Genomic DNA, 28,000 nt, shown 5'->3' on the forward strand with positions numbered 1-28,000 from the left:
CTCTGTAAGAGCCACCGTCTGCCTACTTGGAGATGAGGACCAAATTCAAGTTCAGATCCCTTCCCCCTTTCTTCTCTCCTTCTTCCTCCCCCAAATACTAACTGAGGGCCTAGCAGATGCCAAGAACTGTTCCAGGCACTGGAGGTGCAGTGAACGGTGCACACACCACACATACACACAAGATAAATACCCATTTCCAATAACGATAAAGCAGGGAGAGAGGCGATGCTTATGTTTGGATCTGGCCTCGCTGAGGTCCTTGTCGAGGGCCCAAGAAACCGTCTCCCCCTCACCCCGCCTCTCCTCCTACCTCCTCTCCTCCCCCACGGGTTTACTTGGCTGACTTCTCTCACTTTACAGCATGAACATCACTTCCTCTGCAAAGCTTTCTGCGTCAACTGCACCACAAATTAATCTCTCCCTCCCCTGAAAGCCTAAGCACTCATCTATGCTTCTTTTGAGATGCTTATCATTCTCTGCTTTGCATTAAATCACCTGCATTCATATGTTTCCTATATTTTCAACCTTATTAGACAACAAGGTCATTGAGAGTCTTAGATATCCTTTATCACTTCTTTCAGCTCTCACCATATTACCCGGGCACAGCAGTATTTCAACAACGTTTCTGGAATAAACAATTAGTCCATGCTGTGGTCTGAATGTTTGCATCACCCTCCATCCCAGTTTATATGTTGAAATCCTGACATCCAATGTGATGGTGCAGGAGGCGGGGCTTCTGGGAGGTGCTCAGGCCAGGGCAGTGGAGTCCTCATGGTGGAGAAGCAGGGAGGGAGGAGCACAGAAAGTCCATACAACAGCCTCACCCATAACCAGGGAGATGGCCAACCCTCCAAAATCAACCGTGGCTTCCTCAGCTCTGAGATGGAGATCAGGTCTCTTGTAAAATGTGTGTTGTGATAATTAAACTCAGCGTCATATGTCAAAAATCTTGGCACACAACAGAAACCCAATGTTGACACGTCATTCAAAAATTTCTCGGTGGATTATCAGCAACAAAACCACAGTGACAACTGTTAGAAATGATGTGTTCTTGATGCCACATCCCAAACCAGCTGAAGGATGAACTCACAGAGAGAAGGTCTAATATTCTGTTCTCATAACAGGAGAAGGAGGAGCCAGTCCTTTCTCACACTCCATCAGATGTGCTAGTGACAGACACAGTCAGCCTCCAGCCTGGGAACTGGGGGAGAGACACCAGCCTGGCTGAACCTGCTCAGACATGAAGGCAAGATGAAATATCCAAACTTACAACCTCTTACCTGAGAGGCTGAGAAGGCCCACAGCCAGGACAGGCTGGAAGGTTTAGGACCACAGGATTGGCTCCAGCCACTCTTCGGCCTCATGTGTCCCCTTCATCCCCCATCATCACCACCCAAGTCCAGGCTCGAGGTATGCAAGATTAAAATTACATGCAATCACACACCCACACAGGAGCACACCTACATGCATGTTCTGTGTCTCAGCTAGAATAGCCCTTTTTCCCATGTTTGCTTGGTTGACGCTTACTCATCCTTCAGGACCCAGGAAAGTATCTTTTGGGAAAACTTTTCTTGAAACTCTTAGATCAGCTGGAGACCCTCACAGGACCACCCATACATGGCTCCCCATACATACTTTCTCACGCTGCTTAGTTAACACCATACATTCATCTCCTTTCCTCGAGGGCCAGGTCTGTGGAGGGTGTGGGAGCAGGAGGGGGCCAGCCAAGGGCAGCAGATGCTCCTATGCTTGGATGTGACATGCTGCCACTTCACAAAGCCTGCCCCTTTGTTCTCTTTCAAAAGATGCTTTAGTGTTGGTGAATCACCAGCAGAGAGTCCTCAGACAAAGGCCCGGGTGGTGGGGATGAGAGAGGGAGTGTCAGTGCGCGTGGGTCACTTTGAGAGAGACTCAGGAGAGTGGCCCTGCTGTTTCATTCTTCCTAAGATCCCAGCATCCCCTGTGGTGTGAAAAGCCCGGAAGCCAGGCCAACTTCCGTCTGACAGCAGACTCCATGCCTCTTTCACGTGTGTGAGAGGTAGATGCTCGTGAGGCTTAATTCCAGGATAAAACTGTGGATTTTCATGAAATATAAATCCTACTGGAAGGAACTGAAGGTGAGTGTTCACTCTCCCAATATGTCTCTCTGCCAGACCTGGTGTCTCACAGGAGAAGTTGTTTCTCCCCTCGAACCAAAGGTAAGTGAAAAGATTCAAGAATAAGCCAATGGCTGGGAAGTGAATGCAGCATACAGGTCAGAAAAGCAAGTCTCCTAATTCCTAACTCAGGGAAATTGCCACATATTGTTTGTTCAGTTTTACTCTGTGAGAGAGCCATGCCAAGCAGATTAAAACCTAAGATGAGTCCTGTGAACTCTGAAACTCCAGTGAGAACTGAGAAACCAACGAGATGCACCTGGAGGTCAGTGAGGGGTGCCTGGGGGACTGGCCAACTGATCCTGGAGTTGGTCCCCGAGCCTGGGGGCTGGGCTGCAGCTGATGCTCCTGGAAAGATCAGATTTCCATGGAGAGTTTTCTAGATTGGTTTCATGTCACACTCTTGCGAGGTCCACCAAACACAGAGGGTCAGGCTTGTAGGAACATGGGAGAGATGTCAGCCAGGAGGGCTACCTCTGATACTTTTGAAGCAATTGTTTCTGAAGTTTTTTCTATTCATGGTAGACTTTATACATAGAACACCCAGGTGATTCGCTGTTTTCACAGACTGAACACACGCCGGCCAGGAGCATCAGGGGAAGGAACAGAGCGTCACCCAGGGGTGGCACAGTGTGGAGCTTTCTGGAGTGGTCCATTCTGCCTGCTTTTGCCCCTTTGATTAAAGGAACTTTTCAGGGTTTGCCCTTTGTGTTTGGCTCAGAAGTCTCGGTTCCCACTGGTCCATGAGTCACATCGATGTTGCTGCGTGGTTAGTCTGCTCCTTCTCCTTTCCGCATGGCTCCCACTGTGTAAACAAGGTGCAGAGCATCGCTGGCAACTGATGGGCGTTTGGGAAGATTCAGGCTTAAGCTGCTATCCATGTGCTGCTACACACATTCTGGCATGTGACTGTCAGCGAATTTATACCCAAGTTTCTGTTGGGCATTTAACCAGGACTGGGATTGCTGTATCCTCTGAAATTAATTTTGGCGTTTACTACATAATTGATGCTCACAGCGTTCTATAAAAGGCCCCCAAGATCCAAGTCCATTTATTACCTGCAGAGCTATTTGTTCTCCTTCACACCCCTTTTGGAGAGTCTATTATTATAACTGAGGTCAACACCATGCATCTAACTGAGTCACCGGTCCCATCATTTGTAGATACATGGTACCATGCTATTTACTTTGGATTTCTGTTCTGGCATTTCTAATGCAATCCTAAACCACCCTCCACACACCCACTATTATTGTTGAAGTAATTTGGAAAATTCAGTAATAACAGCTAGCTAGTTCTTATAAATAGCCAATATACCTCTCCATCTGGCCCCACATAAAGGCAGGCAAATGAATATTACATCTGACATGTGTGGGCACAGATCTGTATTAACAGGGACTGGAATATGATGCTATATTTATTATTTCATCAAAATGGGAATAATTGAGACAAAGGGATAATTAAAACCCACCATACCTGGCTTAGTATTTTCATAACTAAAGGCTTTATTTCAGATTTCTGATTTATAAGCTTCTTACTGATGGTTCATGCTCTACAAGGGGAGCTTTAACAGCTCTATGTACCAAGGTGGAGAGAAGCATTCAGATAGCTTATATTCTTATTTTCTGTAACAAATTATGAATAACAACTGCAGTGGTGTCTGTGAGTGAGTGTGTGTGTGCCTGTATGTTTTTGCACTTAATAAAATCCTTAAAAATAAAACAGTAAAGATATGGTTTCTACAATATTTTTAATTCATGTAGTTTGGAATTTTGTACTTCATAAAATCCTTAAGATGTCAAATAATATAGCATCTTTGGAAAATCAACACTCTAATTACTATAAAACTAAGTATTTCATATGTAGTCTTCTTCCTTAAAGATAGAAAAAAAAAACCATAGAATTCTCATATAATTATTTCCCAGTTCAGTAAAATCAGACATATATATTAACCTTTGAGAATTTTATAATAATGAATAGAAGTGATTTTAAGACCCAGGGCTGATCTTTCTTACATTATCAATGCTTTTACTAAATTGGGTCATTAATCATGTCATTTTGAGAATTAAAAGTGCTATCTAAAGTCAAATACTCTTTTTCCTTTTACTTACTAAAGTAAAAATACATCTGCAAGTTTATTTTTAAATTTTTACCCAGCTCAGTTTCACTATGTGGTAACATGAAGTCAAAGCAAATGACAGGCCAAGTGACAAAAGAATCAGATAAATGTGAATGCATTTCATTAAGGTACTCTCTTGTCACGATGAAAGTTTTAACTGAAGGCAACAATAAATTCAGAAGTTCTGTGCATATAAAATTAAGACCATGCGTTTGAGGATCCTTTTGAACACAGTACTTTAATCAGCCATTATCATAAAATTTACAGAGCCAAACCAAACAAAGATTCATTGTAGAAAATCTTATATTTTGTATGTATATTAAGAGGAAGGTACAGGTATAAGGAGGCAGAACAACTCAAGAGAGTTAGAAATTAAGTCATATGCTGATTAGCAGAATTATTATTTGGGGATAAGTAAAGATTTAAAAATAAGTTAGGGAAAAATGGCAGATGGGAAAATTGAATTTATCATTTGTTCTGGATAATCAGTCCTTTCTTTCGATACTAAAATAATTAATGAATGAATAAAGGCTATAAATGCATAAAGACAAAGCACGAAAACAAAAATGACAGAGGATCAGAGAGGTCCACACAGTTTCGAGGCTGGGGGAAGCTGGGAGCCAGGAGTCTGCAGAGAGATGATGTGACAAATACCCACGAGGACACATTTCTGCTGGAGGGAACTTACTGAAGAAGAGACCCCTGGTGGTGATGTGGACTCCTTGGCGTCGGCTAGGTCCCTCCTGACCACTGCCCCTGAGCCCCACCAGCTGGCAGGCTCCGAGCACGCAGGCAAGGACTGCAGGTGCCTCGTCCTCAAGAAAGAACCTGGAGAAAGATGATCACCATTTGAGAAATGTCTCTCACATGGGAGAGAGAAACCAGCCAATCTAATTGGAAGACAAATCAACATGCAAGGGAGCAGGAAAACCACAGCCTCAGATACTGTCTGAGAGTTAAGACATGCACCCTTCAAATAACAACAGGATGCAACAGAGAAACAAATCAGAGAATAAGGACATGTTCTCGGAAACTGGAGGAAAAAAAATCGTAGTATGGTAAAAAAAAAAAAAATCAAAGGGATGGAAGACAAAGTCGAGAACTACTCCAAGCAAGAGAACAAGAGACAAAGTGCTTAAGCTAGGAGAGAAGATTGAGCATCACGACAGGAAAACAAGCGGAGCAAAGAGAAAAGACGGCGACTGAAGAAAACTGCGCAGGGTCTCCTGGAAATAAGAGGTGTGAGTCTCCAGATAGAACCGGTGAGCGAGGTGTGACCACACACAGGGGGACAGATGCAAAGAGAAGAGAACGGATCTGAAATGACTTCCACCATCACCTGATGTGAAGAGCCGATTCACTGGAAAAGACCCCGATGTTGGGAAAGACTGAGGGCAGGAGGAGAAGCGGGCGACAGAGGATGAGATGGTTAGACAGCATCACTGACTCAATGGACATGAATCTGAGCAAACTCTGAGAGATAGTGAAGGGCAGGGGAGCCTGTGGTCCATGGGGCTGCAAAGAGTCAGACACCACTTAGCGACTGAACAACAATTCTTGAGTTGGCAAAACTGTTCCAGACCACAAACAGAGGCTGAGTGGTGCTGGAAGTTTCCACAATGAGCACCCAAACACCTTAGGTTTATCTGAGCCCCCACCCTGGAGTCAGCTTTTGACTCTTGACTGTGTGACGCTGGCAGTTCAGGTCCAGCAACCTACCTGGAGCACCGGGGTGGGGGGCTTCCACTCTACAGTGCCTGGCTCTCTGTGTAAAGAATAATCAGTACCTCCTAAGGCCCTCACCTTTGTCTGTTTCACGGCACAAAGGCAGATCAAGTCGTCCTGAGTCTGTGTTCTGCTCATTTAGAAAAAACAACGTGTCTAATCCTGGACCCTGGCTTAAAAGGAGGTTTACATCCTGTAGTCCCAATGTTGTCATCTTTAAATATTTCTGTGTTAACAAATACACCTACTTCTTTTTATTCACTATGTAAATTCATTCAAATAAAATGTAAATGGTGTGATAATTTTGTGCCAAAAGTCCTGTTTTCATGCAGATAAGAACTGATGCAATTTCTTTCAAATAATGGTTTAGGCAGCTTCTCCATGAACTCTAAACATCGTTGAACATTTTTTTTAACCCCTTGACGATTTGCCTGAAAACAAAAATAAGCCTATCTGAAATTCGTCTGAAAAGGACACCAAGGGCTCTGTCTGATCTCTGAAAATGACAAGTTATCTTCAAGTGTCTTCAGCTACACCCTTATGTCACCCTTCTCATCAGCTGTACAAAACAAGATGCTGACAACTTATTTTAAGAATATTGTTTATTTCCTTTCAAAACACCAAACTTTCAACATCAGAAGGAGGAATTCTGACATGAAATGATAAAAACAACATCCATTCCTTGCAGGCACTCACTGCCTGGGAGTGTTTCCTGGGAAAGCAGCTGAAACAGCCACTTTACTTAATGCAGGTCTAGGCTCCCAAGCCTTCCCAAAGGCTTTGGGAGCACAAGTCATTTGAGTTGTTTTAAATTAACCTGGGGCTTCCCAGGTGACTCAGTGGGTAAAGAACCTGCCTGCCAATGCAGGAGATGTGGGTTAGACCCCTGGGTCAGGAAGATCCCCTGGAGGAGGAAATGACAACCCACTCCAGGATTCTTGCCTGGGGAATCCCATGGACAGAGGAGTCTGGTGGGCTACAGTCCATGATGTTGCAAAAAATTGGATACGACTGAAATGACTAAGCATGCATGCATGCATATGAAACTGGAGGGAGTGCTTCTTGTTTTTTCCTCTCTTTTTTTAAATGTAAAAATATTTGCTTAAGAGTCTTCTAGACTAGAGCCTATAAAAAAAGCATCTTGAATGATGACTTCGGTAAAGGTACACATAGCTGAGACAAGTTAAATAAATACTTTCATTTTAGAATGTTTAATTTAAATTGTTCAGGAAACTCAAGCTAGACAGGATTACAGTAGCATGTCTAGGGTTCTGGGAAATGGCAATAACATTTAAACAGTCTCACCTCTTGCTTTGACATACAAGCAGCAAAATGTCTCATGATAACCTTGGGTGTGTTGTGGCAAACTTCTAGCGTATGTAAAGGTGTGTGTGGGGGGTTGTGTGTTTCTAAGACCCTCAACAGACCCCACCAAAGATGCATCCTAAAAAACAATATTTTTCATCTTTTGCAGGTATGTAAAATTGAGACAACAATAACAGAACTGACATGAAAACAAAACCCAGAGATTATGAATGATATAAAAATTCTTTTTGCCCAGTTAATGACAATGGGCTTCCTAGTGGTTCAGACGGTAAAGAATCTGCCTACAATGCAGGAGTCGTGGATTCGATCCCTGGGTCAGGAAGATCACCTTGAGGAGAGCATGGCAACCCATTCCAGTATTCTTGCCTGGAAAATCCCACGGACAGAGGAGACTGGCGGGCCACAGTCAATGGGGGTCACAAAAAGTTGGATACAACACACACACAATGACAACAGGATCCTGTATACCACAGCCAGGTAAATAAATAAAAAGATTTTTTAAAAGAAGTATGCCTATGTGAAAACAAAAAAGAATCTATGAGAAAAGAAAGCAGCACAGAATATAAAGAGACTTTTCTCCAAATCGTGCCTCACGACTCACTTTCTAGGCCACTGGCACAAAGGGCTGGAACCTTAAACAGGCCACATGCCAGTTTCCCCACCAGAGGAAGCTCTGTGGGGACAGAGTTCCAGATGGAGCTCTGTGGGGACAGAGTTCCAGCAACTTCCAATGAAGGCTACAGGAGTATTTTTGTCAGGGCTATTTTAATGCCCTTGTTTCTATCAAGGTGTGAAGTGCTACTTTAAATATTTATCACTGCATATTTCTCTCCAGAGCCCTGAAGGGTGTGGTGACCCTCTCCTGTAGAATCTGTAAGGAGAGGCATGACCTTGGCTCTCAGAGAAGAGTTACTTCATTAAGAACCACAGCAAGGATGTTACAAAGAAGAAGTCAAGGAGAGCATGCAATAAAAATGCACAGAATCTAACTTTTCTTGGCAAATTTTGTCTGATGAAGTTTAATGGGCTGACTCAAGGGTGAATTAGAGAACCCTCTGTTGGGGACGAGAAACCTATGAATTAGTCCATGTTATTGCCTCTAGGATAAAGGGAACCTACAACAAAATTAATGCTTTTCCCCAGAAAGTAATTGTATATTTGCCAAGAACATCTTACTTGTAACTTGGATATTTGGAGAATTAGGTCTTAAGAGAAAATGTTCACAGCTCAAAATCCCTTCTGCAGAGACCTGCCTCCTCCAGCTTGTTTATGCTGCACCCTGACCTGCTGCAGTAGTGACCACCACAAGAGTTGCTGAATTAAAGTGTGTCTTGTGAATGAATAAATAATAAAGAAAACAACAGTGAACACCTCTGAGTCTTATTTTGGTACATCCTGACCATAATGCTGTGAAATAATCACATTTTATTCTCATTTCAGAGCTTAGATTGTCTAAAATAAACTGTTGGTCTGCTAACTAGCAGCATGAATAACTCATTTATTTCAAATCTTCCTTGAAAATTTTATTCAGCCAAGAATAAATGTAGAATTGTTTCCATGAGGACAAAAAAGAAACGGGAAATATTCCTGTGAACTGAAGATTATCTGAGCAGTAAATAAGGTTTGTTCTAACATGAGACCACAGCAGAGTGTGGTCATAGATGCCCATCCTCATGAGGTTCCTCACTTGCATAAGCCGCCAGGACAGACACTGCAGGTGCCAACGTCTGCGATCAGATCCCTTCCGGCTCATGAGCCCTGACTCTGGTCCCGGCAGCAATGTGTCAGCTAACACAGTCATCTCCTCCAGCCCTGCTCACACCCAGATGTGGCCGTTCGACTTTGCCCCAGACAGTACAACCCACGGGGAGGGCAATGTGCAATGCTCATAAATGCTATTTTGCCTATTTTTAGATGACGCTGGTGCTGCTTTGCCCATCTCCCCGTTCCTTGATCTTCACAGAAGGTAAATTTAAGGGCTCACGAGGTGAGAATATGAGGAGAGAAGCCCATGTGTTGAAGAGGGCAGAGAAGAAAGGCAGATAGAACCTGGACCCAGGTGCTGCAAGATGCAAAGTCGGGTGAGGAAGAGAAAGTACTGTCTGCTGGCATTTGACTGTCTGACTTTTCTGGGCTTCCCTGGTGGCTCAGTGGTAAAGAATCCACTGGCAATGCGAGAGACGTGGGTTTGATCCCTGTGTCGGGAAGATGTGCTGGAGAAGGAAATGGCAGTCCAATCCAGTATTCTCGCCTGGGAAATCCCATGGACAGAGGAGCCTGTCAGGCTACAGTCCATGGGGTCACAAAGAGTCGGACACGACTGAGTGACTAGACAGCCACTACTCGTCTGTCCTCTAGCAGATGTTACCACCAAGTGCTAATGTCCTTTCACTTAAACACTTGCTGAGTGACTCAGGTTGAACTGAATCCTGGGCAGCAATGGGTAAGGAGTGTTGAAATACAGCTAAGAACTTTGCTGCTCAATCCTTTTTTTTTTTCCTTTGGAGGATCTACTTTTTGAGGACTTTCGGTATAAAAGGTGACAGAAAAGTGGGTTGTGGTCAAGGAGGTATTCTCCTGTTTCTGTTTCCGTAGAGGAAACTTGATGATGCAGAAGGAGAGGGTGTGATTCTGGGGACTGTCCTGAGTCACGGCCAGAGAGGTCCAAGCACAGCCAGACTCCAGCAAAGGGAGCAACTTGTGGGGATGGGAGAACCAATGTCTCCACCCAGAACTTTTATTTTCTCAGTCAAACAGACAGTGAGCTCAATCAGCTGAAATTAAAAGCTGGACAAGGAGTACAGCAGTATTAAATCTAGGACTAAAAATGTAAAAATAAAGCAAATTGTTAACATATACACATATTCTCACTTCAAATGATTAAGCTTTAGCTATCTTTATTTTGGATTGGAAACTTTAGGGCTTCCCTGGTGGCTCAGAGAGTAAAGAATCTGCCTGCAATGTAGGAGACCTGGGTTTGACCCCTGGGTTGGGAAGATCCCTTGGAGGAGGGAAAGACTACCCACTCCAGCATTCTTTCCTGGAGAATTCCATGGACAGAGGAGCCTGATGGCCTACAGTCCATGTGGTTGTAAAGAGTCGGACACGACTGAGCAACTAACACTTTCAGGTTAGTATCCTGTTTTTTTCCATCCTACCCTCCGGGAAATTTATACTAGAGTTTGCTAAGAAGATTTAGTGAAACAATTACTCCAAGTGTTGGAGGATGCAAGTAATAAGGATATCTCTCAAACTGAAATTATAGGTTATTCCTACCTATTCTCCACCTTCTAATGAAATTAGGGACAATAAATACCCATTGTACTATAATAATGAGTTTCTCAAAAAGAAGACAAAAATGGTATAACCAAACACCACAGTTTTCTGTGTTGGGTTTCAGGCCATCAGATTTCATGACACATAAAAGAAACAGAACAATAATTTTGAGAAATGAGAATGCAATAGGTTTTAAAAAGGATTCTAAAAAATGTGAATATTAGTTGATCTAGAAAAACCTTTCAAGCATGACGATGGCAGTGTGAGTGGAAGAAGGTGAATTAACCAAGCGCCTAAGGCAGGCAAACATGCGGAATGAGATGGAATTGGGCAGGATGGGTGGACACAACAGTAATCACATGGTTCGTCCTCACAGATGTCCTGGACTGAGAAGGGATAGCAGCACGGACAGGGCAGACCCAACAGAGCTTCCAAGCAGCCAAGGTGAAAAGTGAAACATGTCACATGGGGCTTTGTTCTGTATTTAAAAGGAGACAGTGGAGCAGCTGGCAAGGATTTTCTTAGCAGAATATAATAAAATGCACTTGATCACACATGTAATTTTAAATAAGGGACAGGACAGCACAGTGTAGTTACTATACCAGGAACCAGGGCAGTGAAGGTCTCCCATCTATGTGTGGGCACAGCCCCAGGGGGTCCAGTGCTCTTCCGGGAAACAGGTGGTTTGGCCAAAGGGACCAGATACAGAGCCTTAGACTGTGCATGGGCCTGAGCCACAGAGAGGAGGAGACGGGCCCGTGAGGAAGGCTGAATGGTGAGATGAGATGTATGGCTAGGATGATATCAAGGATAGAAGAGAGAAATACAGGTTTGATCCTAGATACCTCTCCATCAAACACTCTGAGTAAAGGATCTGTACCATCACTTTATACCACAACTAAACACACAAGACACACAAAAACACTCTTTCTCAAATGCCCCAATGCCCTTGTAACCCATTTTAACCTTTCAAAAAAAAAAAAAACAGGAAAGCAAAGCCCTTGACCAACAGAAGGGAAACCTCTGTGATCCACAGAGATCACATAGAATTTTAGGAGTAGAAAAGCCTTTAGAGATATTGGCTCACAGAGAAATTGACTTACACATAAAGTAAATTGAATTAAATCTCCTTCTAACTGGTTAAGTGTACAATGAGGAACTGAAGGATAATGTGACATCAAAAAGCCTCCAATACAAATACTACTTCACTAGACTGTCTCATTTCTTCATTATTCTTAAGAAAGAAATCAAAGCAGATGCACTTGTCTTCTAAATTTTAACTCTTGTACAAATTCTCTCCCAAAGATAATATAAAAAAAACTAAAATTATTTCTTACTTTGTGAACCTCCTAATTTAGCTGATCTTTCATATGAAAACAGCTATTTTTTAAATGACAGAGGTGGTGCTTGGTTTGTGTAAATGGATTATTCCCAACGACTCTAAGTGTAAGTGCTGCAGATCCACTCCCTCGTCTCCTTTTCCGATTCTCATTCCTTCTCTCTCTTGTTCTCTGTTTTATTTCTGCTTCTATTTCTGTCTCCATCCTTTCACTCTGCCTCATACAACAAAACGCTGCAAATAGAAGCCACAAGACTGTTGGTTATGCTATCCTTACTCCCAGGACTCTCCTTGTCCATATGAGGGGAGGTAAGGGGCAGGCTTAGAACTGAAAGTGTATCACAGTTGCTCATGACTTGTTTCTGAGCTTCTCCAATCCTTGAACTGCTTTTGCCCCCTTTTACTAACAGAGAAAATTAGTCAATAAGTTCCATTTTCTTTAAAAGTGTCACACATAATCTGCCGACTAAAAAGATCAAACGTTTGTTGCTGACAGAAATGTCATCTGTTCTCATAACCAAATGTGCATAAATATAAACATTATTTAGAAGAATGAGATGCTCTCTGTAACTCAAGACTCCAAAGTGGGGTAGCTGGAACACCGTCCCAATAACCTGCAGACACACCTCGAGCAGTGACCACAGCACCCACGGTCGCTCTCACATCAGCCTTGACCTCACGTGGCTACACTTAATAAGAGCATTCTCAACAATGAGCTTTTGGATATTCTCAGTGGAAAATGCTGGGAGTCGCTTAAGAAATGTTTTTAAATATTTAATGGGTAATTACATTTCTCCTCAAGGTTTCTACTCTAAACCTAACTTGACGCTCCCACGTTGAACAACTTGAGAACAGTGTTGGCAGAGCTGCCACGTGTCTAAGGGGGAGGAAACTTCCTCTGTTGTGTCTGTGACAGACACTCAAATGGAAGGGAAGGGGCAGAGGGTGGGCACACCCTCCCACCCCAAGACCCACACCCCAGACCACTCCCGGGGGCTCTGAATAGGCCTAGATTTCAGACCTAAGACAGGCTACACTCCTCCTGGGTGTGTAGAGCTGTCCCAGTGGGAGGCAAGAGGGGAGCCCCATGGAGGGAACATCATCAGATGGGCACCCGCATGTGCTGACTGATGGAAAGAACAAATAACAGACATGGAGGTGCCCCATTCTGAGAAGGCTCCTTCATGGGCTCCGATCACTGGAGTCAGACATGACTCTGGTTGTGTGGCTGCCCCCGGAGCAGGACCCTCCCGTCTGAACACCAGGACGGAGACCATGGACACGACAGGGGCAGAGAGCCTGGGAGTGCCCCCGAGGACAGACAGACAGACTCAAAGATTTCAAAAACATATATTTCCAGGCCCCACAAAGTCAGAACCCCAGAGGCAAGCTTCTGAATGATATTTCTTAAGTGTTTCCCCAACCAGGTTGGGAACCACTGACCGAGGCTATCCGATTATTTTTGAAAGTCAGGAAATAAAGGGCTGGAAGTGTAAATAATTTGTGCCAGGTCATAAATCACCTTTTGGCAGTTAGGAGAAGCATTCAAGACCCCTAACATGCAGATCCATGCTCTTTTTAGTCTGCTACACTGCCCAGTGAGTAACTGCTGGACTCTCAACTTTCATATGCTTATACACACAAGCTTTCCTAATCAATGATCCCTAGCTACTCCTGGGCAGCAAGGGTAGGCAAGTCTGACAAAGTCATCAAACACTTGAAATGCACAGATTCTGGGAGTCAGAGACCCCCACTCCTCTCCTCAGCTCCCCTCCCAACCTGTGCTCCCCACAACGGGAGCAGACGCCCCGTTCCGATGGCCCTGGAGTTTAAGATGTGGTATGGTTTTCACACAACTGGGCCCCCCCACTCACACCAATCACACATCTCTCCCTATACCTGCCAACTGCCTGGTTTGCTGATGGAAGGAAAACTCGCTGTGCTGGGCTTAAAGGAGATTGAGACACTTTACAGTGACTGTCATCACACTTGTTTGCTTGTTTGTTTGCTTTACTTGCTGAATTTTGAAGCTACCCCTGGAATAAGATGTGACTGCCCTGTGCTGTTAAATTTCCCCTGGGTGCCTGGCATGGCATAATATTTGGTCAGAGACATTACATTAAAAAAAAGAGTTCCCTCCCATTGTAATGACTTTTCTTTACAAAACAGGTCCACTGATGTGAAAACAGAATGATGACTTCAAAGAAAATGATGGAGGATGTTCTTCATGCATTTAGAAAACACACTGCACATTAAAGATCAGAAACCCGCAAAACCACACTCTTGTTACTCTGCTTTACGATTCCTCGGGACATAAAAGCTTTTAATGTTCAGGAAAACAGCCAAGTACAGAAGCAAAAAGGAGCAGGCAGGACGATCCAAGGCACAGCATCTTGAAGGACAGTGTCCAGGGTACGGGAGGACAAGGGGCATGCCATCAGCTGCTGTGCCTTCCACTGTTTGGTGCTGATAGAAATAATGGTGCATAGAGAAAATATTTGTGAAGGAATGACGTCAGTCAAATTCAGTTCAGTTCAGTTCGTTTCAGTCGCTCAGGCGTATCCAACTCTTTGTGACCCCATGGACTCCAGCACGCCAGGCCTCTCTGTCCATCACCAACTCCTGGAACTTACTCAAACTCATGTCCATCGCTTTGGTAATGCCATCCAACCATCTCATCCTCTGTCGTCCCCTTCTCCTCCTGCCTTCAATCTTTCCCAGCATCAGGGTCTTTTCCAATGAGTCAGTTCTTCGCATCAGGTGACCAAAGTATTGGAGCTTCAGCTTCAGCATCAGTCCTTCCAATGAATATTCAGGACTGATTTCCTTTAGGATGGACTGGTTGGATCTCCTTGCAGTCCTAGGGACTCTCAAGAGTCTTCTTCAACACCACAGTTCAAAAGCATCAATTCTTCAGCGCTCTGCTTTCTTTATAGTCCAAATCTCACATCCATACATGACTACTGGAAAAACCATAGCTTTGACTAGAGGAATTAGTCAAATTAGGAGTACTCTAAACAATGCTCTGGGGCGAGGTGGCAGGCAGCAGAGGACAGTAGACCACTGGTCAGTCTCAGCATCTCTGACTGTGTGTTTGCAGCCCTAGCATGAGATGCTCCCAGCCATGCGGTCCAGGGAACTGGGCCTAGAGGAAAGGCCTGTGGTCCGGCTGCTGGTATGAGGGCACAGAGAGCCGCTAGCCCAGGAGGATAAGGGCAGTCCACCCTCTCTTACCATTCACAGTGATCTCACATGAAGTGAAACTGACTGACTTGCTAAGGAAAACAATTCTAATTTTTACTTTCTGACTTAAAATCAGTATCAAAGCATGGATGACATGCCATGTATAAGCCAAAGGCCCTAGTTACCAAACATTCTATAAATTTCCAGTTCTATAAGATTGTCATTTGCAGCATTCATTCAATTTTAGGTCAGTCTATGTTTTCAGCTGCTTAATTCTTGGTTGCTTCCAACACAGAGTGAAATGGAAAACAAAACCCACGATCTCCTTCCAGCTTCTCTTTACATTAGAAATACGTGATTCTACTGTCATTCCATGGAGCCCTGTACTGTATATCTACTTATAAGACACAATGGACAAGGATTTGTTCATCTTTCTAGACAAGTGAACTGAACATCTTCACGATGCTGAGAGCACCAAGCTTGCCTTTAAAGCCACCGTGGACTTGTCCTCACCACCTCCCCCAAGCCCTAATTTGTGAGAAGACGTGGTGTGGCCAGGAGAATGCATCTCAGGAGGAGGAATCTCAGGCTCTTCACGCTGCATCCCGGTGCCTGGCACAGCCCTGTGTCACCCCGAGTGACCTTTGCCAAAGCCCCCAGTGGCACCGGTCACAGACCACCCCTGCCTCCTCCTTCGTCATTCTGGCCCCTGAAGCACAGTTCTGTCCCTCAGGACTTTCTTAATCCTGGTACAGTGTTCAGTATACTGTGACACTAAGTAAACCTTTATTCAGTGACCAAAGAAACATGATCTCCTGGGATGGAAAAACCCTCCCTTAAATCTAGAAACCCGGGCAGTCAGTCCATCACCCAAGGTCCCCCACGGTGGACACAGGGGCAGGAGTATAATAACTGCATCCTGTCCCCTTTCCTTGAAGGCATGATAGTTTTCTGAACAAGGTGACAACTCAGAGAAATCCCTAGAGGTGGACATCCATGTGCTGATGTCCACACATCTGGCCAGATGTGATTCTTAACTGGGCCACCGTAAGAACTGGCGTCACTCACTGTCAAACCACTGGGTTGTTCCGTGACGCCCAGCAGTTAGTGTGCTCTTGTTCGCAGTGTCAGTGACTTTGCCCAGAGCTGAACCTTGTCTAGACACAGTCTACCAGTCTGCAATGGGGATCTGAGACCACCTGGTCACAGGACACCTGCGCGGGGCACCAGAGACTGAGCCTCAGAACAAAGCGGTGGACCCCGCCCTCACCCCTCCAGCAGATAGAGCTCACACGACAAGCACTTCAACAAGGAACACTGAAAACAGTGATATCATTAAGACTGTAAGTACATTTTGAAATGTATTATTTTTCCCTGATAAGTCTATCACGTAAATCTGTAATTAGGGACTTCTAAAATAGCTAACTTTTCTTTCTTTTTTAACACAATATGCTGTAATTGTCTATTAAGTCAACGAGTACTTAGGGACTCTTAAAACTGCTGATTACTTGCCTGCTGTTATTTTGGAAGAACAAATACTAAAGATTCCTTATGAAATTCTCCTTAGAATGAAATTGGAAATGTGTTGTTACCTGGAAAAGTTAACAATCTTCACTTTTTTCCTCAGAATAGCATCTGTCCACCATCACATTTATCATTCCAGATCTGGACTATATCTGTATTAACTCTTCTTAAAAAAAAATAATTTTATGTATTTACTTATTTTTGGCTGTGCCGGGTCTTCGTTACTGCACAGGCTTTTTCTCTAGTTGTGTCTAATGGGGGCTACTCTCTAGTTGCCATGTGCAGGCTTCTCACTGTGGTGGCTTCTCTTGTTGAGGAGCATGGGCTTTAGGATGTGTGGGCTCAGTATAGTTGAGGCTCCAGGGCTCTAGACCCCAGGCTCAGAAGCTGCGGTGCAGGGGCTTAGCTGGTCCACAGCAAGTAGGATCTTCCTGGACTAGGGACTGAACCCATGGCCCCTGCACTGGTAGGTGGACTCTCCACCACTGAGCCATCCAGGAAGCCCCTTCATTAACTTTTTCTATAATCTACGGGGATTTCCATCTCTGACAGGATAAAACATTTCTAATTCCCAATTAGAAATTGGTTCCCAAATGCTCTTAATCCCAAAGGTCCCAAAGAGGGCTTTATTAATCATTCATTGCTTAATGCAGACTTAAGTCATTTATCTCTCTTAACAGGAAAAACAACATACCAGCCCATATGGTGTATTTACAAGTTGTTCTGTTATATTTATACATTTGCTATGGAATGAACTAAATGGGGTAAAAATGAGCTGTATCTTTTATCAAGTTATGTTCTAGTATGCTTATTTACCTTAACAGTTAAATAAATTAGCAATGCTCTCGAGGTCCTTTGATAAATTACAAAGGTTATGGATATCATTGTTGTAGTTTGTACTACTATTAATATACATTTTAACTTCATAATAATGTTTTGTTTAATTTATTTTATAATCAAGTTTCATAATCACTTCCAAATATAAAACAAACAGAAGCTAAAGAAAGAACAATGATAAAATTATTTAGACATGGAAGCCAGCAAGGAAATCTCCTTTTTCTGCCTGTCAGCTTCCTATTTATGAAAGGTTCTTTTGTAAGCTGTGGGGGTGTTGGCCCCTGTGTGTCCCACAAGGCATAAATAGACTAATTGCACAGCTACTACTCAAGAATTCCCTCTATAAAGGTTGCAAGCGAGAGGCTAGGCTGGTCTCCTGAGATACTTCTGGTTTTGGTATAAGTGATTAAGTAATGCTTACAGAGAGATGGATAAACAGATAAATATTTATTGGAAGCCAGACACTGGCAAAATGTTGACAGACACTCCACTCATGAAGCTTACAGTCTCACTGGGACTAGTGACAAAAAGAAACAGACAATTAGAGTAATTACAAACTGTGACATGCACAATGGAGCAAAGGAAGTGGCGAAATGCAAAATCATAGTGAACGCGGCCAGGGAAGGCCTTTCTCACAAGGGACCAGTGGAGACGAATTCTAAAGGGTGGGAATGAGTCACGTCTTAGAAGAAGAGATGGACGGTTCTGGACAGAGAAGATGGCTTATGCAAAGGCCCTGGGGTGGAAAGAATTCTTATTTAAGAAACTGAAAAGGGGAGTGAGTGGAGTAGAGGCCGGTAAAGGAAGACAAGGAGGTCAGCAGTGTGTGTGCTCACCTTCTCTCTCTTTGTGCATTTCTCTCTCTGGTCTCACCCAACCCACTCCTTAGGCTGGCACAGTGTGGGCACTGATTTGTAAATTTGGGGGCATTAATTTGAGCCCCCAATCCAGGCTTGGGTGAGGGCCAGCTATTTTCTTCCCCTGGTATACTACAGTATGACTGTGTGTCATTAGGAAGAAATCCCACTAAAGATCCCACTAGAAGGTGACGATGAAGTAGTGGGCAGGGGCCAAGTTAATGGGCCCAGGGCTGTCCTTTGGCTTCAGCCTATGTGGGACCCTGAGGGACCCAGAAGCCCGTCCATGCTGCTGTGAGGAGGCACAGCATCCCTTAAAGGGCTGGAAGATAAACAGAGGCAGGGGTCAAGATACAAAAGCCACATAAAGAGCTGAAGAGCCACGCGTGCAGACTAAGGAGAGAGGCAGGAGCAGACTGTGGGACAAAGGACAGGGTGCCGCCCACGTGGAGTGAAGGAGGGTTAACCTGTGCTGAACTGGGAAGGTGAAGAGAAGAGCTGCTGACACCCTCTCATCAGACACCCCAGAAGCCACTGAACAACAGTGAGAACAAGTCACCTTGGCACATTCACGATTGTGTGAATGTGAGTTGTAATAAGAAGTATAGACTTGCCAGGAGAAATAAATCACTGTGGATGGTGACTGCAGCCATGAAATTAAAAGACACTTGTTTCTTGGAAGAAAAGCTATGACAAATGTAGACAGTGTATTAAAAAGCAGAGAAATCACTTTGCCAACAAAGGTCCATCTAATTAAAGGTATGGCTTTTCCAGGAGTCATGTACGGATGTGAGAGTTGGACCATAAAGACTGAGCGCCAAAGAACTGATGCTTTCAAACTCTGGTGCTGGAGAAGACTCTTGAGAGTCCCGTGGACAGCAAGGAGATCAAACCAGTTAATCCAAAAGGAAATCAACCCTGAATATTCATTGGAAGGACTGATGCTGAAGCTGAAGCTCCAATACTTTGGCCACCTGATGTGAAAAGCCAACTCACTGGAAAAAATCCTGATCTGATTGAGGGCAAGAGGAGAAGGGGATGACAGAGATGGTTGGATAGCATCATCGATTCAATGGACATGAGTTTGAGCAAACTCCGGGACATACCGAAGGACAGGGAAGAATGGCATGCTGCAGTCCATGGGGTTGCAAACAGTCAGACACAACTGAACAACAACAAATAGACGGAGTCTTCATCTCTGTCCTGGCCCAGAGCTCCTAAGACCTTTGGGATTTCAGGGGTCTTCTGTGGCTCAGCTGGTAAAGAATTCACCTGCAATGCAGGAGACCTGGATTCAATCCCTGGGTTGGGAAGATCCCCTGGAGAAGGGAAAGGCTCCCTGTAAGGTCAAAACGGCTCGATAATGTTAGGTAAAAATAACTCAGACACCAGGTAAGCGGTGCAACAGGCTTTAATGGCGAGGCGCCCCCCCGGGCAGGATTTCCGGGCCCAACAGAGCAAGGTCGAGGAAATCCGCGCGAACAAAGACGAAGAGCAACTTATACAGCTTCACAGCAAGGTTTGGAATGGTGGTCTCTCGTAGGTCAGTTAGTCGAGGTGGCGAGACCGGGTTGGTCGCTCGGGAGGTTAGGAGGGAGGGTTGATTTCTGTCAAGAGCTCTTACCTCAGAGACTTTCCAGCGGAGGCGGGGAAGGAATGAGGGAGTAGAATAGTCAGTCCGGCGGGACTTTTTCCCGCCGGCGGGAAAGGAAGAGGAGAAGGAGAAGCCAAGATGGCCACCGGAGTCCGGCCTTACACTCCCAACTCCGGTATTCTGGCCTGGATAATTCCTTGGTATGGCCCATGGGGTCGCAAAGAGTTGGACACGACTAAGCGACTTTCACTTCACTTCATTACATTAATGATGTGACTGTGCAAAGCACCACAGAATGAGGGCTGGGTGTCAGGAGAAGCAACCACTGATCAGAGGTTTGGAGCTTCCAGTCCTGCCCAGTCCTGACTCCCGACCCCAGAGAGGGGAGAGGAGCAGAGGCTGAGCTCAAGCTCCAATGGCCAAGGACTGAATTGCAGTGCCTCTGTAATGAAACCCCTCAAAAGTCCCCAAAGCATGGCTGGGTTGGTGAACCCCCATGGAATCTGTGGGACAGGGCATTTGGGGAAGGGCAGGGAAGCTCCATGGCCCTCCCCAGCCCTCACCCTAAGCATCTATTTCACCGGCTGCTCCCCAGATGTATCCTTTTATAATAAACCAGTGATTGAGTGAATAAAAGGTTTCTCAGTTCTATGAACCATGCTAGCAAATTAATCAAACCTAAGAAGAGGACAGTAGGAACCTCCAGATTTACAGCCAGTCCCTCAGAAGCACACGTGACACCCTGGACTTGTGAACCCTGTGAGAACCGGGGATGAGGATCCTGGAGTAGGGGAAGCAGTAATGTAGGACTGAGCCACCACCTCCAGTAAACAGCATGTCAACTGCAAATTGGCACTTGCCACCCGTGTTTGCCATCTACCTCTACAAGCATTAAATCTTGTGCTGCCACTGCTGACCTTCAACACACCCTGAAAGGAGCTCAGGGTGGAGAGAAGAAATAAGTCCCTCTGTGTGCCAGGAAAAACTGGCAGGACAGGTCTTCAGATAATTGGATATTCTCAGGAGCTCATTTTATGAGCCCAATTCTTATATCTCCTCATATCTAGAAAAGCCCTAAAATCCTTCATGGTGTCAACTGTTTCTCGTGACTAACAGAATCTTCACGAGATTGGAAGAAACTTTCTACCAAAAAATATGTGCTTGATTGCATATACGCCCGCTTCACCAAGATCATGTCTAGATTGTCCTTTCCTCCACCTCTTTGGAACAGTCTCTCATAGCTATATGAGGTGCTGTCTCCGAGGCTGCAGTCCGCATTTTGTCCCAAATAAACCTTACCTCATAACTCTCACGTTGGGCACTTTTTTAAGTCGACGAGTGTCAGACTTGAGCTGAACCGTGAGATACCCAGCTGGTGTGGGGAAAAAACCCACATGTACATTGGCATTGGGTACAATAAGTATTCCAATTTTTATTTTAAAGAACAGTAAATCTCTTTCATGCTTAGTTTCATGGGGCTTACGGGGCCTGCTTATCTCAAGTCTATGTTCAGTTCAGTTCAGTCGCTCAGTCGTGTCCGACTCTTTGCGACCCCATGAATCACAGCACGCCAGGCCTCCCTGTCTAGCACCAACTCCCAGAGTTCACTCAAACTCATGTCCATTGAGTCGGTGATGCCATCCAGCAATCTCATCCTCTGTCGTCCCCGTCTCCTCCTGCCCCCAAGTCTATGTTAGTCACTCTTAATGTTTGGAACGGTTATTCCACATTTGCTCAGAGATCAGCGACCCCTTTATGGACAGTGCAATCATAACAAGTACCTGGGAAAAAAACAGACTTGTTGTTTTAAGTTGTAGGCAGTCAAGTCAACTCCCAATTTTCTGGATCAATGAAGAGAAACGGCAGTCTAGGAAGCAAATGTGCTTGTACTCTTCACCCGCGCATTCCATCCTGCAGGGCTGCTGAGCCCAGACAGCCAGCGGCAGGCAGTAACGTGGTTCAGGTACTAAATCTCACAAGCCTGTGAGTCCCACAGGTGAAGGAACCTGCCCAAAGCCACAGGCAGTCAGAGCAGAATGGAAGTTTAAATCCAAGCTTTCCTAACTCCAAAGTCTGCCATCTTGCTTTTCAAGCTCAGTTAATTTCCAATGCAAAATATATTGGGCACCCCATTGCCTGGTGGAGTGGGTAATTTGCAGGGGCTTCCCTGGTGGTTCAGGTGGTAAAGAATCTGCCTGCAATGAGGAAGACTTGGATTTGATCCCTGGATTGGGAAGATCCCCTGGAGAAAGGGAATGGCTACCTACTCCAGTATTCTTGCCTGGAGAATTCCATGGACAGAGGAGCCTGGTGGGCTACAGTCCATGGGGTCACAAAGAGTCAGACACAACTGACTGACTACACTTTCACTTGGGGTTCCCAGGTGGCGCTAGCAATAAAGAACTCAACTGCCATGCAGTAGACATAAGAGATGTGCCGTCAGTCCTTGAGTTGGGAAGATCCCCTGGAGGAGGAAATGGCAACTCACTCTGGTATTCTTGCCTGGAGAATCTCATGAGGAGCCTGACAGGCTACAGTCCACAGGGTCTCTAAGAGTTGGATATGACTGAAACGATTTGGCATGCAATAATTTAATAAAAGAAACAACCTCTACTTAAACAAATTTAGCATCCAATGTGATTGGGAATTTAGTTTCCAAATGCTATGACTAAAAATACTGCCAAGAGGCAATCCTGTAGCTATCTGAAGTGGTACTGATATTTTTTTTTATTTTTAAGGACATTTAGGGGATGCAAGTGGAGAAGGCAATGGCAAGCCACTCCAGTACTATTGCCTGGAAAATCCCATGGATGGAGGAGCCTGGTAGGCTGCAGTCCATGGGGTTGCTAAGGGTCGGACACGACTGAACGACTTCACTTTCACTTTTCACTTTCACACATTGGAGAAGGAAATGGCAACCCACTCCAGTGTTCTTGCCTGGAGAATCCCAGGGATGGGGGAGCCTGGTGGGTTTCCGTCTATGGGGTCACACAGAGTCGGACACGACTGAAGTGACTTAGCAGCAGCAGCAGCAGCAGCAGGGGATGCAAAACACAAGAAAAAGATCCTGACACCTCAGTGCTAACTTTTAAGTATTTAATTGTGATTCTGCGTGTAGAAAAAAAAAATCCACCCTGAAGGATTATACATCAGCTAAAACAGGCACACTGTGCCCTCCTGGCCTGAGGAAAGGAGATCTCAACGTGGCAGTGGACACAGGTGGTGTGTCAGTGAGTACCTGGCCAGGAATAGAAGCGAAGAGAAGGTCATGGCCACTTGGCCGCACAAGCTGGCACTCTTCCTGGCTGAGTGGGGACATTCAAGTTTCTCTTTCAAGAGGCTTTTCATAGTTACCTTTTTAGAGAGTTTTCGTGATGGAATACTATGGGTTATTAAATATCGTGGTCTTGGCCAAAACACACTGCACAAGGATTCCCACAGAAGTGTGGCGCCATCACGTGCATTACATCTTGGCTCGGTTTCTGCAGTGAGAATAAAGAAGCTGATGAAATGGCACTGGAAGAACAGATACAAACTCATTTAGAAAAACAAAATTCTAATTGATTCTAATAAAATCTGCATGAAGACCAACAAATTTGACTTATGCTTTCTTGCGGCCTTGCCACCTTTAGAGGCCATCTCTGTCCCTCCGCTGGTCCAGGCCCCTCGTGCGCTTCTGAATTCAGGTCAACACCCTTCTAGGAGTCGCGCTAGACTGGCCCATCTGCTCTGTCTTCAAAACCACTGTAGCAATCTGCATTTAGTTTTACTTATTCATAAACAGCAATTTTATTATACTTCATGTACGCCTAAACTGCAGTTCCTGCAAACATAAATTAGGAAGTCACTGAAGAAAGAAAAAATGCATATATATATATATATATATAATATATATATTCTCTTTCTGTTTTCTATTCCTTTGTTTCCAAGGCATGTATTATAATTCTGAGCTACAGATCTGTTGAAAAAGGGTCAAAGGAAAATATTCGTAAAGAAAAAAAGATGAGAAGAACAGATACAAAAAGTGTCTACCTCATATTTTCTTTGATTGCTCTTATTTTCACAGAATACCCCTCATAGATGACCTGCTGCTATATCTTTCATAAAAATTCACTAGAGTAAATCAATAAAACAGATAAAGTTCAAGTCAGGTTCTGCCTCCACCAAATAACAGGGTAGATTAGATGATTTCTAAGCCCTTTTCCAAGTCCTAAATGTTGAATAGTCTTTTGCAGCGTTTGATCAATAAAGATATCATATTACATAAAGTACTGAAGGCAATTGATGAATCCTATAAATACAACTGAAGATTCTTGAGAGTCCCTTGGACTGCAAGGAGATCCAACCAGTCCATTCTAAAGGAGATCAATCCTGGGTGTTCATTGGAAGGACTGATGCTAAAGCTGAAACTCCAATACTTTGGCCACCTCATGCGACGAGTTGATGCACTGGAAAAGACTCTGATGCTGGGAAAGGTTGGGGGCGGGAGGAGAAGGGGATGACAGAGAATGAGATGGCTGGATGGCATCACCGACTCTGTGGACATGAGTTTGAGTGAACTCCGGGAGTTGGTGATAGACAGGGAGGCCTGGCGTGCTGTGATTCATGGGGTCGCGGAGAGTCGGACATGACTGAGCGACTGAACTGAACTGAAGTAAAACTACAGAGTACAATGTCTGAAAGTTAAAACATCTGAAATATAAGAAAATTAATATTGCTAAGATGACTTAGTTCACATATGATGAAATGCTGGGTTTGGCTTTATAGATCTACTTACAAAACATAATTACTTTGATCTGATTATCAAAGATATTGGACTTACACATTTGGTTTGAATTATATGAGTAAATGCTTTGACTTAAAATAGCATGGGTGGTAAAAGATGATTTGATGTGGCTGTTTGTACAAGTACACTGATTAGAGATGGCACAAGAGTGAAGATGCTACATGTGGTCCAAGCTGCAGAGCAAGTGATCCTGCCATCTCCTCAGTCCTCAGGCATATGACACTGACTGTGGGGCACAACTTTCTGAAAATGAAGCTGAGAGAGCAATGGACAGAAAGGTGGCGTACTGTCTTCAGAATCTTACGAGGCCAATGTTCAAGGCACTGTGAGTAAACCTGTTACGTATAAATGAAGTAATTCTCTTCTTGGTTGAAATGGCGGAAGTGTAGGGCAAAAGGTTAGCAGAAGACAGGCCTTGACTGGCCTGGTATGTGCCCCAGGGGTCTCAAGTCCAAAGATGCTGGTGAAAAGGTTAGACTTCAATTTTACACAGGTATTAATATTTTGGCAAAGAAAAGATAGTTATGGAGCTGTTGCAACATCGATGCTGCTGCTGCTAAGTCGCTTCAGTTGTGTCCGACTCCATAGACAGAAGCCCACCAGGCTCCCCCGTCCCTGGGATTCTCCAGGCAAGAACACTGGAGGGGGTTGCCATTTCCTTCTCCAATGTGTGAAAGTGAAAAGTGAAAGTGAAGTTGCTCAGTCGTGTCCGACCCTTAGCGACCCCACGGACTGCAGCCTACCAGGCTCCTCCACCCATGGGATTTTCTAGGCAAGAGTACTGGAGTGGCTTGCCATTGCCTTCTCTGAACATCGATGCTAGACCCTCAAATTTTGCTTTTCTGCAGGACCCAGACCAAAGAATTATCTCTGCTTACCAGTGTAAAAAGATTCTGTGATAAATAAGTAAGAAAATAAATGCTGGAGTAGGATTGTGTGTGTGTATATATGTATGTATTTTTGCCTTAACAATGGGGTGTAGATGATATATATATGTGTGTTTGTAGAACTACGAGTATGTCTTAAAGTCTAGGTATTTAAAACTAAGACTAATAATTCAGATTTGAATAATTATAAAACATAAGGTTCACCAGGAAACCTATAATAATTAATCCAAACAAGGGGCTTCCCAGGTGGCACTAGTGGAAAAGAATCTGCCTACCAATGCAGGAGACATTAGAGACCTGGTCTGATCCCAGATGAATTTAGACCGAGCTCAGTTTTCCCCAACTAAAATGTGGAAAACAAAGATTCTTCTAGACTACGTTATCAAAATAATTCCTTAATGACGCTAACTCTTCATTTATACAAGGCATGTCTTTTAAGGTTTAATTATGAATAACTGGCTTTCAGGGTCACCATAATACCAGTTAATCAATTCACTTATGTGATATTAAGCTTTAAAACACCTACAATGACATGAGAAAAACAGCACTGAGATAGGTTTCAGGCTAAGTTTTTAAAAAGCAACAACACGAACAGCAAGATACACATGACGTGGCACTTCCAGGGGACGACCTGTGACGTCACACCAGGCAATGGGGTGAAGGTCAGGGCTGTCTGCATCCAGCCAGCAGTAGTATTTGTGGTCCCAGCCATCAAAATGAACCTGTTGGAAATTAGTCCTCGGTCATCAGTATACCACTATGCCTGTGTCAAAATACGAGAAAACAGACCTCTGAAGTTGAGATTAAAATTGTTATAATCTCACATTACAGCTGAAACAATACTGAAAACGTGCTATGAAACAGCTTTCTGATCTAGCCACCAAAGGCAGCTACACCAGTTTTTCCAAGAAATTAAAGAAGTTGTCACATTAAAAAAAAAAAATTGTCAAGGATTGAATAGAATTTGAAAGGGTAGAACCCATCTGTTTTCCCAACTAGAAATTTTATAATGTTTTTCAAAGAATACTTCCTGTCCTGCAGCCACTGCAAGAACAAGGTTGGCACCCTCAACAGAAAGAGTCACCATCAGACACCAGAATAAACCTTAAGCTGACAGGAAATGCATGGAGTAAAAGGAAGCAATAAATCTCGACATCCTGACAAAACGAAGAGAGATGGAGCCACTGGACCCAACGAGGCAAAGAGAGCAAAATAATATGTGCTGTGAGGTAGATGGATTAAGAGTGATCCTAAGAAAGAGTGATTCTAACAGCTATGAAAGGACAGCTCTGGAAAGTAGTCAGGCTGTGCTGAGGAGAAAAGGGCGCCGTTCGTTCAGAGCTGAGGATGCAGCTGGGGACGGGAGGACAAAGTCCAGGGAGGACAGAGCTCCGAGAAGGGGACCCCAGAGTCTACGTGGGTTACTCCCAGGACCTTGGCCAAAGGCCGGACTGCACGTGTGTGAGGTGAGACCTGGTGGAGGGCAGCTGATACAGAGCTGAGAGCAAGACAAAGATGGGACTCAGACGGTAAAGAATTGCCGGCAGTGCAGGAGACCTGGGTTGGAAAGATACTCTGGAGGAGGGCATGACAACCCACTCCAGTATTCTTGCCTGGAGAATTCCATGGACAGAGGAGCCTGCTGGGCTGTAGTCCATGGGGTCACAAAGAGTCAGATGCGACTCAGTGACTTTCTCTCAAACTGGAGGGCACACACCGCTGGAGAACAGAGAGACCGGAGTGGAGGGACCTCAGTAACACCTTGAGGATTTGACAGAGACACCAAAAAGGCACATGCTGGAACCACGTCCTAGATAATGGCTACTCCAGACCAGTTCTACAAATGGCTAAAATAAAGCCGCAACAAGATGAAGAACCACCAGGAATCAACTGTCTGATAAAATAAATTGTTCTTTTTAAAGGGAGACAAATACTCCCAACTCTACACTGTATCATTTATTATGTTCAACACAGAATATAATTTTATTAGATATGCAAATACATAGATGAATATGAACCATACTCAATTTTTTAAAAGCCCTTCTCTTTTAAATTTTGTAATGCAATAGTTTGCATTTCAAAAGCAAGGAAACCACCTCTAAACACAAACTAGGTAGGCCAAGGGCTCCCAGATCCAGTGTGCAGGAGAGCTAAGTCTTTCTAGTTCAGCTACAGCTATTGGACCAAACCTGGGAATCCTATGAGGAATTTAGGTCTAAAACTGAAAAAGTAAAAAGAAAATATCTTTAAAAATGTTTTGAAAGCAGATAGACATGATTTTTTACGTTCTCTATTCAACATTTTCCCCTTACGCTTACATTAAGAAATATTAAATTATTCTTTCCAAGGCTGTATATAATTACTGACGATGAAAAGAGTGGAAATTTAAAATAG

At 44.2% G+C, this 28,000-nt stretch overlaps 2 long non-coding RNA genes across 9 annotated transcripts in view; one reads left to right on the forward strand and one right to left on the reverse strand.

Moving 5' to 3' along the window:
• LOC148773564 (uncharacterized) overlaps positions 1 to 28,000 on the reverse strand; it is a 135,566-nt gene that overhangs the window by 67,294 nt on the left and 40,272 nt on the right. The window contains exons 4-5 of one of the 8 annotated variants that reach the window (XR_016036683.1): positions 23,288 to 23,415; positions 4,083 to 5,100 (exon numbers count right to left, since the gene is read on the reverse strand). The exons of 4 other annotated variants lie outside the window; for them this stretch is intronic. This is a non-coding gene — a long non-coding RNA (uncharacterized LOC148773564). Of the gene's footprint in view, positions 1 to 4,082; positions 5,101 to 19,373; positions 19,612 to 23,033; positions 23,172 to 23,287; positions 23,416 to 28,000 lie in introns of those variants that run through there. 3 more of the 8 variants (XR_016036682.1, XR_016036681.1, XR_016036678.1) reach the window with 3 other exon arrangements.
• Positions 331 to 9,347, forward strand: LOC148773565 (uncharacterized). The gene is made up of 3 exons (XR_016036686.1): positions 331 to 2,117; positions 7,472 to 7,800; positions 8,159 to 9,347. It is a non-coding gene; the product is annotated as an uncharacterized LOC148773565 (long non-coding RNA).

Source organism: Moschus berezovskii, chromosome 28 (assembly GCF_049115385.1).
Source record: "Moschus berezovskii isolate FMDL1 chromosome 28, NW_MosBer_1.0, whole genome shotgun sequence".
NCBI lineage: Eukaryota > Metazoa > Chordata > Mammalia > Artiodactyla > Moschidae > Moschus > Moschus berezovskii.